Genomic DNA, 10,936 nt, shown 5'->3' with positions numbered 1-10,936 from the left:
CCTATGCAAGCGAAATTCGACGTGTTGTTTCATACGCGTATAAAAACTCGTTGTGATGCAGTGTATATGCAAGACGACAGACGTTGGAACTTCGAAGCGGGGCTATTTGACAAATGTAAAATTTATTCAAATAATCGTTCGCCGAAAATACAGAGAGTAGCACTGCAGTTCAGTTAAAACAGTGTTTGACTGGACTGGGTACACTTTCTCTTCACGTTTTTTCGGTCATTGCCTTTCTACTATAGTAATTTTCGTGCAGTTCTAGCTATTTAACACAGGGGTATCTGTGGGTGGTGAATTCCCCCCTCTCCCCGCCACTTTCTTTGCACTCTCCTGCTGCGCCTTCCACCGCGGTGGTGCAGAGGTTATGCATAACGGTGCTCGGCTGCTAAAGCGAAGGTCGCGGGTTCGATTCAGATCGCGGAGGTCGCATTTTGGCGGAAACGAAATTCTCAAGGTCCGCGTGTTGTGCGATGTTGTCATCTGCACGTTAAACAACGCCAGATAGTCGAAATTTCCGGATCTCCTCACGATAAGGCGTTTCTCATAATCGTATGGTGGTTTTGGGACGTAAAACCCCGGATGTTATATCATTATCCAGCTGCGCACTTGGCAGTTGGGGTCTTTCAGTCGTACATATGTATACTGCCGCTTTGATGTGCATCACGCTGCAAGAAATACGCTTTCAACAACTTCAACATTTCACGAAAAAAAAAGAGAAAAAAAAGGGCATAATTCCAAGCGGGACTGAATTTGTAGCATGGCTACAAAGGTAAGTTTAGTACATGAATACACTTTGATTGAATTGTATTGCTTGTAAGCATACGCAAGCACACGCTAGGGATGAACCCGCATCTTTGGCCACATGCACGTTCGAGTGAATCAAGCTATTTCACTGGCCCTTCACGGTGTGTTACCTAAATAGGGTACTAGTCGAAGACAGTCCATGTGCATCGCATAAAGTGGGGGCGCTGGCCATCCCGACGCTCTTGAAATATAAACCACACAATTGTCGTGAAATTCTTTGACCATTTTCGGTATTCGCGATGGGCTTTATACGACTGGCGCATATTAGCCATGAGCTCAAAAAGTATTAACTTGATATGATTTCCTTTAGATGTGTGCAGGTGTCCTAACGATATAACTAGTAAATTGACTGCATGATTGATTATGTGCGTCTGAAAGCAGCACAGCATGTAAGGCGGCATTTGTCCTTTTTTTTTTTATGGCTGCGTAAATGCGCGAGGGCTCTTAAACTGTGTGTCGACCTGACACAATAATAACGTGAAAATTGATTTTAAATGCATACAAACTTAATAAGTTGCTGAATATATAGTCGTCGGTGGCAGCTGATTTTTTTTCTTGTAATTTGTTTCATTTACAAGTTTATCTTCCGGAACTCCCTAAAGACTCTTCATTTAATACAAGGGGGTCCCTCCTTGATTTAATACACTGGATTTAGATGTCGCGCAATTTACGCAAGAGAATACGCAACTTCGGTTCTTCTTAAACGACAGTTCGCGAACAGACGATGTTGATGCTCATTGTCGTTTGCTAGCCGTGACTCCTCAAATGGCGCGGCAGAAAGCCAGCTTTGTGCCTGAATGACGACAGTACAGAGGGCGTTGTGCCCCTGTGGATGACAGTTGTCAGCCTGTTCCTTCCCTATTTCCTCTTTATCTTCGTGTTTTTTTACGTACACAAACCAAATGAATAAAAAAAGAATAATAAATTAGTTTCATTCGTTCATACATTGCTTTGTTATGGATAGTTTTGTATGTATTTCAGAGTTGCTCTCTTATTATTTGGTGTCATGGGCCACATGCGCGTTCTTTTTGTATTGTCGCTGTTCGCTGGCTGTAATATTTTGTAGTTTTATCACTTAGATTTTTTTCCTGGTTTGAAAGAGTGTCACACTGTGACATGCAGCTCTTTTTTTCCCTTTGCACCAAACCACATACACAATGTGTGTTTCTTGTACGTATTTGGGGTGCACGTTAAATCACCCCAGGTGGTCAAAATTTCCGGAGTCCTCCACTACGGCGTCTCTCATAATCATATGGTGGTTTTGGGACGTTAAACCCCACAAATCAATCAATCAAATCAATCATTGTACGTATTTGTCTCGTGGTTGAATCAGCTCAAACATTATTACCCCCTCCTCCCCGAAAAAAAAAAGAAACTGGCTACGCCCTTGCCCCGAGCACAGCAGCTCTGCTGCTATAATTTATCAGTTTAAACTAATCTTCAGTTTCACTTTAGCGTCCGTTTAGTGTAAACCGTAGGCTTCACCCTCGCTGCGGTGCAGTTGCGACATCTTTCACTTCAGCGTTTTTTTTTTTTTTTAAACCTCCTTGCGCACGCCCCTGCGGTATCTCGCTCTCAACAAAAGATTGCGCGGCTGCCCTTGTAACCGAAGCGGACGACGGAGTGCTGCCTCGTGTTGCGTACAGCGCTCGAGTTCCGACCTTGACACGCTGAGCTGGCCCGGCCCGACCTGCTTTTCGGCGCGCGAGCGAGTCCGCGGTGCCCACCGCTGTATACTACCGCGGCCGGCCGCTTGAACGGGAAGTCCTTACTCAAGACAACAAGTGCGGCTGCTTGTGCGCTCCCTATAGTGTGCTTCGACAGAGAGCATTTTCTTTTCTTCCACGCGTTGACTTACGCATCCCCGTCTTTCGTTCGTCGCGACACTCCTCGGTGGGGTCAGCTTTTATCAGCTAACACGAAGGGGTACACATCCTGCCGCTCTTCCGACGCCACACCGACCGAACTCCGAGGCGGCTGGGCGCCCTGGCTGTCCACGCTAGGGGGCGCGTGTTCGACTCCCTGCCAAGGCTGCCGGAAATGTCGAAACACCGCTATACCTGCAGAGTTTTAACTTTAAAGAGATTCAGGTGGTCAAAGTTTATCCACAGTCGTCGTTTCTCCTCGCCTAATCCAGCCACTATGCCGCGTGGTATAACGTGTTCTGTGGTATAACCCTGTATCGTGCTAATCTTGAATCCACAGCGACGTTATGTCATCGCTGTACGACAGTGTCCTATAATAATAATAATAATAATAATAATAATAATAATAATAATAATAATAATAATAATAATAATAATAATAATAATAATAGGAAATCCACCAGCGTGGATAATTCGATGCGCCCGACTTACCATGCACGTCCAACTGTCGCTGTGTGTTCTTTCTATATTCGCGCATGCAGTCTCCACCCCTACATACGGCTCGTCATGGTGGAGTCTGCATGCGCGAATATAGAACGAACACACACCGACAGTTTATAACGTGCATGGTAAGTCGGGTGCATCGAAGTATCCGATACATGGAAGAGGCCGTAAGCCTGTTTGTCATACACCCGCTTGCTGGATTCCGTGCCGACCGGTTGTGCCCTCGCGATCTCCAACGTCAGCGTAGCTCTGGCCGACTGGGCTCGCCCTACGTCACCTCCTGACGCCGACGACCTTCGCCGACAGTGTAGCTCTGACCGACTGGACCTGCTCTACGCCATCTACTGACGCCAGCAAGAGCTCTCGCAAGTGGTGCCCCGTGCTCGGACTCCTGGGACCGTGTTCCCATCTTTCCTATCTCTCCTATCCCCTCAGTTTGTTGTCGCTCCTTCTGGCTTACCACCTCACGTCTCTTCCTCTTTTCTACACCTTTACTCCTACCCCTTTTGTCCCTCCTCACCCCCATCCCTTGTGAGCTACTGTTGAGGTGTCGCTCACTGAAGCAGACAGTTACGGGGCTCACTTTTCTCTTTCTCTCTTCAGAATCACCTTCTCTCTCGTCATAACTGGGTTCTCACTGCAGCTATGATGCACCTCGCGGTGCGTCGTGTGCCACATTTCATTCCGTGAACAGTCGCGTATATTTCTTTGCACATTACCTGTGAAAGTGCGTCCCCCGAACGTCACGTTTCTCGTTAACCGGGCTGAGGGGCAACAGCGAGGCGTGACAACACTGCAGTAATATAAAAAAACAACAACAAAACAGCGAAGCTCGCATTAGAGCCGCGGAAGGCTTGCAACAGTGAAACTATAGACGATTCTGACGAACAATATGGTTGCTTCTATTGTTTCTATGTCTTAGCTAGGTAGCTTTTTCGTTGCTTCTCAGCGCACCGAAAGGTTTGAGTTGAACTATAACAGACACTATAACAGGCATCGTGCAGGATGTGGAAGTGGTTGGCAAGGTACGATGCAGTGACCATAGAATGGTACGGTCTCGAATTTGCCTAGACTTGAGAAAGGAACGACAGAAACTGATACACAAGAAGCCAATCAATGAGCTAGCACTGAGAGGGAAAGTACAAGAATTCAGAGTCTCGCTTCAGAACAGGTACTCGGCTCTTAGTGAGGAAGCCAACCTTAAGCATAGATACAATGAATGATAATCTGACGACTATCATTACGGAGTGTGCAGTGGAAGTTGGAGGCAGGGTAGTTAGAGAGGACACTGGCAAGCTTTCCCAGGAAACGAAGAACCTAATTAAGAAGCGTCAAATCATGAAAGTGTCAAGTACAGCAGACAAAATAGAACTGGCAGAGATTTCGAAGTTGATTAATAGGCGTAAGGTATCCGATGTCATCATCATCATCATCAGCCTGACTACGTCCACTGCAAGACAAAGGCCTCTCCCATGTTCCGCCAGTTAACCCGGTCCTGTGCTTGCTGCTGTCAATTTATACCCGCAAACTTCTTAATCTCGTCTGCCCACCTAACCTTCTGTCTCCCCCTAACCCGCTTCCCTTCTCTGGAAATCCAGTTAGTTACCCTTAATGACCTGCGGTTATCCTGTCTACGCGCTACATGCCCGGCCCATGTCCATTTCCTCTTCTTTATTTCAACTATGATATCCTTAACCCCCGTTTGTCCCCTAATCCACTCTGCTCTCTTCTTGTCTCTTAAGGTTACACCTACCACTTTTCTTTCCATTGCTCGCTGCGTCGTCCTCAATTTAAGCTGAACCCTCTTTGTAAGTCTCCAGGTTTCTGCTCCGTAGCTAAGTACCGGCAAGATACAGCTGTTATATACCTTCCTCTTGAGGGATAGTGGCAATCTACCTGTCATAATTTGAGAGTGCTTGCCGAATGTGCTCCACCCCATTCTTATTCTTCTAGTTACTTCAATCTCGTGGTTAGGCTCTGCGGTTATTACCTGCCCTAAGTAGACATAGTCTTTTACAACTTCAAGTGCACTATTACCTATCTCGAAGCGCTGCTCCTTTCCGAGGTTGTTGTACATTACTTTCGTTTTCTGCAGATTAATTTTAAGACCCACCTTTCTGCTTTCCTTGTCTAACTCCGTAATCATGAGTTGCAATTCGTCCCCTGAGTTACTCAGCAATGCAATGTCATCGGCGAAGCGCAGGTTACTAAGGTATTCTCCATTAACTCTTATCCCTAACTGTTCCCATTCTAGGTTTCTGAAAACCTCCTGTAAGCACGCGGTAAATAGCATTGGGGAGATTGTGTCCCCCGGCCTTACACCCTTCTTGATTGGTATTCTGTTGCTTCCTTTATGAAGCACTATGGTAGCAGTTGATCCCCTGTAGATTTCTTCCAGGATGTTTATATATACTTCATCAACACCCTGATTCCGCTGTGTTTGCATGACGGCTGATATTTCTACTGAATCAAACGCCTTCTCGTAATCTATGAAGGCTATGTATAGTGGTTGGTTATATTCTGAGCATTTCTCTATTACCTGATTGATAGTATGAATGTGGTCGATTGTTGAGTAGCCTGTTCGAAATCCTGCTTGTTCCTTTGGTTGATTGAATTCTAATGTTTTCTTTACTCTGTTAGCAATTACCTTTGTAAATAGCTTGTATACTACAGAGAGCAAGCTAATCGGCCTGTAATTCTTCAAGTCCTTGTCATCTCTTTTCTTATGTATTAAGATGATGTTAGCGTTCTTCCAAGACTCTGGTACTCTTCCCGTCAGGAGACACCTCGTAAACAGGGTGGCTAGATTTTCTAACACAATCTGTCCTCCATCTTTCAGCAGATCTGATGTTACCTGATCCTCACCAGCAGCTTTGCCTCTTTGCATGCTCTCCAAAGCTTTTCTGACTTTTTCTATCATTACTGGTGGGATGTCATCTAGGTTACTGCTAGTTCTTATAGTATTAAAGTCGTGATTGTCCCGGCTACTGTACATATTTCTGTAAAACTCCTCCGCTATTTTAACTATCCTATCTATATTGGTAGTTATTTTGCCTTCTTTGTCCCTTAGTGCATACATTCGATTTTTGCCTATCCCAAGTTTCCTCTTCACTGCTTTGACGCTTCCTCCGTTTTTCAGAGCGTGTTCGATTCTCTCCATGTTATACCTTCTTACATCGGATACGGAAGGAGCCATGAAGGAACAAGCAGGATTTCGAACAGGCTACTCAACAATTGACCACATTCATACTATCAATCAGATAATAGAGAAATGCTCAGAGTATAACCAACCACTATACATAGCCTTCATAGATTACGAGAAGGCGTTTGATTCAGTAGAAATATCAGCCGTCATGCAGACACTGCGGAATCAGGGCGTAGATGAAGTATATATAAACATTCTGGAAGAAATCTACAGGGGATCAACTGCTACCATAGTGCTTCATAAAGGAAGCAACGGAATACCAATCAAGAAGGGTGTAAGGCAGGGGGACACCATCTCCCCAATGTTATTTACCGCATGCTTACAGGAGGTTTTCAGAAGCCTATAGAATGGGAGCAGTTAGGGATAAGAGTTAATGGAGAGTACCTTAGTAACCTGCGCTTCGCCGATGACATTGCATTGCTGAGTAACTCAGGGGACGAATTGCAACTCATGATTACGGAGTTAGACAAGGAGAGCAGAAAGGTTGGTCTTAAAATGAATCTGCAGAAAACGAAAGTAATGTACAACAACCTCGGAAAGGAGCAGCGCTTCGAGATAGGTAATAGTGCACTTGAAGTTGTAAAAGACTATGTCTACTTAGGGCAGGTAATAACCGCAGAGCCTAACCACGAGATTGAAGTAACTAGAAGAATAAGAATGGGGTGGAGCACATTCGGCAAGCACTCTCAAATTATGACAGGTAGATTGCCACTATCCCTCAAGAGGAAGGTATATAACAGCTGTATCTTGCCGGTACTTAGCTACGGAGCAGAAACTTGGAGATTTACAAAGAGGGTTCAGCTTAAATTGAGGACGACGCAGAGAGCAATGGAAGAAAAATGGTAGGTGTAACCTTAAGAGACAAGAAGAGAGCAGAGTGGATTAGGGAACAAACGGGGGTTAAGGATATCATAGCTTAAATCAAGAAGAAGAAATGGACATGGGCCGGGCATGTAGTGCATAGACAGGATAACCGCTGGTCATTAAAGGTAACTAACTGGATTCCCAGCTAAGGCAAGCGGGTTAGGGGGAGACGGAAGGTTAGGTGGGCAGATGAGATTAAGAAGTTTGCGGGTATAAATTGGCAGCAGCGAGCACAGGACCGGGTTAACTGGCGGAACATGGGAGAGGCCTTTGTCCTGTAGTGGACGTAGTCAGGCTGATGATGATGATAACAGACACTGGCGTGCGCGTGGTTGGGGCGGGGGGGGGGGGACGAGGGTTTGTCGCAGCACCCCCTCTCTATTATGTCAATGTATGGGACCGACTTTGCGCCCTCGAGTCGCAACGTCTTCCTTCCTATTGTGTCAATGTATAGCTGAACATACGCACAGCGTAACCTAGAAGTAGTTACAGCGTAACTACGGAATCAGTAAACAAGGATAGAAAAGAGCGCTGACTTTCAACAATGATTTGGTGAAAAAAAAAAAAAAAAAGAGAATGGGCGTGCGTAGAAGGGCGCAGTTAACAACCACCGAGATACAATGTCAACAAAACTCTTGTCACTTGTTGATTCAGCTGGAAACAACTGCACAGCTTAAGAAGTGATGGAGATACGCAATCTCTTTTTGCAATAGCGCAACTGATGGGGAAATTACACACGTACCGTTAAACTTACTTATGTGATGGGCTTCGATTATCTCACGCGTGGCCTGCGAGTGGTGCTTGCCTACTACATCGCAATGCTCAAGGAGGGGCACGCAAACGCAGTCACGGCACGCAGTCACGGCAGTGGATTTTGAGATGTCCTTGAACCGCATTGTGCACGTTATTATGCTCTCTTAAATGGTCATTCGAGCACCTTCTGGTTTGCCCTATGTATATCTTACCGCAGAATAGCGGAAGAAGATACATGACACCAATAGCAGAAGGAACAGAGCGCGTTCTGTGTGTCACAGAGCATCATATCAATCTTACTCTATTTGCAGCTGGATGATTTACCAACTTGCAAAGCTAGCTTTTTGCGGGGCGGTAAATACAACATTGATACCAGCGCGTTTCCTGATTTTTTTTTTTTTTCAGCCTATAGACGAGACGTTGTGCAGATAAGGGACTGTGACACAGTTCTTAGGAACTGACACATTTTGAGGCTGAGATTGCCCTCCTTGGCTTTTAATGTGTTTCAAAAGCTTTTCCGCAACAGCAGAAATCAGGGCGTAGGAGTAATCAGCGCTTTGGAGGCGCTCGACCTGCGCTTTGAAACTGCGTTGCATCGAGTGCGGGTATGACCTCCTAAGAGCGTTAGCAAGGCAAACACGTTAGTGATATAAATCTTTTCACCAGTTTCGAATGAGCTGAGTGGAAAGGCAAAAGAGGTTTGCCACTTCTCGGTGAGAAAAGCCAGCACAAATGATTGCTCCGAAGACAGAGTGTTAGGTCCAAGAACCTAATAGAATTACCAGACGAGCTCACGAGTAAATACATCCTTTCACCAGTTTCGAATGAGCTGAGTGGAAAGGCAAAAGAGGTTTGCCACTTCTCGGTGAGAAAAGCCAGCACAAATGATTGCTCCGAAGACAGAGTGTTAGGTCCAAGAACCTAATAGAATTACCAGACGAGCTCATGAGTAAATACATATTTTCACCAGTTTCGAATGAGCTGAGTGGAAAGGCAAAAGGGGTTTACCACTTCTATGTGAGAAAAGCCAGCACAAATGATTGCTCCGAAGACAGAGTGTTAGGTCCAAGAACCTAATAGAATTACCAGACGAGCTCACGAGTAAATACATCCTTTCACCAGTTTCGAATGAGCTGAGTGGAAAGGCAAAAGAGGTTTGCCACTTCTCGGTCAGAAAAGCCAGCACAAATGATTGCTCCGAAGACAGAGTGTTAGGTCCAAGAACCTAATAGAATTACCAGACGAGCTCACGAGTAAATACATCCTTTCACCAGTTTCGAATGAGCTGAGTGGAAAGGCAAAAGAGGTTTGCCACTTCTCGGTGAGAAAAGCCAGCACAAATGATTGCTCCGAAGACAGAGTGTTAGGTCCAAGAACCTAATAGAATTACCAGACGAGCTCATGAGTAAATACATATTTTCACCAGTTTCGAATGAGCTGAGTGGAAAGGCAAAAGGGGTTTACCACTTCTAGGTGAGAAAAGCCAGCACAAATGATTGCTCCGAAGACAGAGTGTTAGGTCCAAGAACATAATAGAATTACCAGACGAGCTCATGAGTAAATACATATTTTCACCAGTTTCGAATGAGCTGAGTGGAAAGGCAAAAGGGGTTTACCACTTCTATGTGAGAAAAGCCAGCACAAATGATTGCTCCGAAGACAGAGTGTTAGGTCCAAGAACCTAATAGAATTACCAGACGAGCTCGTGAGTAAATACATATTTTCACCCGTTCCGAATGAGCTGAGTGGAAAGGCAAAAGGGGTATACCACTTCTAGGTGAGAAAAGCAAGCACAAATGATTGCTCCAAAGACAGAGTATTAAGTACAAGAACCTAATAGAATTACCAGACGAGCTCATGAGTAAGTTCCAGAAGATCCAAGTGATTCTTAAATAAACCGAGATTATTAAAGACAACAACTTCAATATCGGCATCCGAACAACCAACAAATACTATGAAATCATCTACAAACCTACAGACTTGCACAACTAAAGACAAGACGAGATATTTTTTATGTGGTGGTCCATATGCGCGAGAAAGATGTCGCTCATGGTGCCAAACAAAAACCTACGCAAACACTGCTTTCTTTTTTTAACTAAATGTTGCTCGTTCGATGACGCAACCGTTCAGTTGCGTCCTGGAAACATGTCTCATACTAAGCTCTGCGTGGTGCAGAGAGGAACTAAAGGCAAAGAAGAGACGAGCTTTAAATGGACCAGAGATATTTCGTGTGCCTTCTCGCGCGCACGCTGCGGTTACTATTTTGCGAACTGGATCCATTCTCTCAAATGTTCCCGCACTAATCGCGCCATTAACGAATTCGAACCGCGCATAAATCGTTACGAGGAACAAGTGCACTCCCCTATCAGTGCGCAGGATCTTGCACCGATGCGAGAGCGCTTTCAGAGAGAGAACAAAGTGCTGCCAAACGAAGTGGCGAACGAAAATCTCCGCGAGGGAGTAGCCGTAGGGAGCGGAGAAAACGAGCTTTTGAGTCACGCTCTGATGCAAGCCGACCCGCTCGAAGCCGCCCTCACAGAGGGACGCTCTCACATATGAAGCTTTGTGTTTCGAAAGACAGCCTCTTTGTGAATTCAGCTTTAAATAAAGGAGAACGCCAGAGGTCGAGACGTAGGTTCATCGCGTGCACGGCTTTTGAAACCACCCAGCACTTTCCAACGAGCCCGGCCAACCTCCTATGCCAAGAGGAAGGGGAAGAAGTAGCGACAAAAAACGCTGAACACAAAGCTTTCCGTCTATCGAAAGGAATGCCGCTGCCCCCGTAGTTCGTGCCTGGTGCCCCCGCGGGTTTTCTCATGCGTGACGTCACAATGGCGTCACGACCGGGAACGTGGTCGGCGAGGCACAAGTGCGCCGGCCGACGCCAGATGGCGCCACCTGCCTCGCAAGGTGGGCGTGCCTGTCAAGCCGAGTGGGC

The sequence above is a fragment of the Rhipicephalus microplus genome, chromosome 10, assembly GCF_043290135.1.
Source record: "Rhipicephalus microplus isolate Deutch F79 chromosome 10, USDA_Rmic, whole genome shotgun sequence".
NCBI classification, from domain to species: Eukaryota; Metazoa; Arthropoda; class Arachnida; order Ixodida; family Ixodidae; genus Rhipicephalus; species Rhipicephalus microplus.
This window is presented reverse-complemented; position numbering follows the sequence as displayed.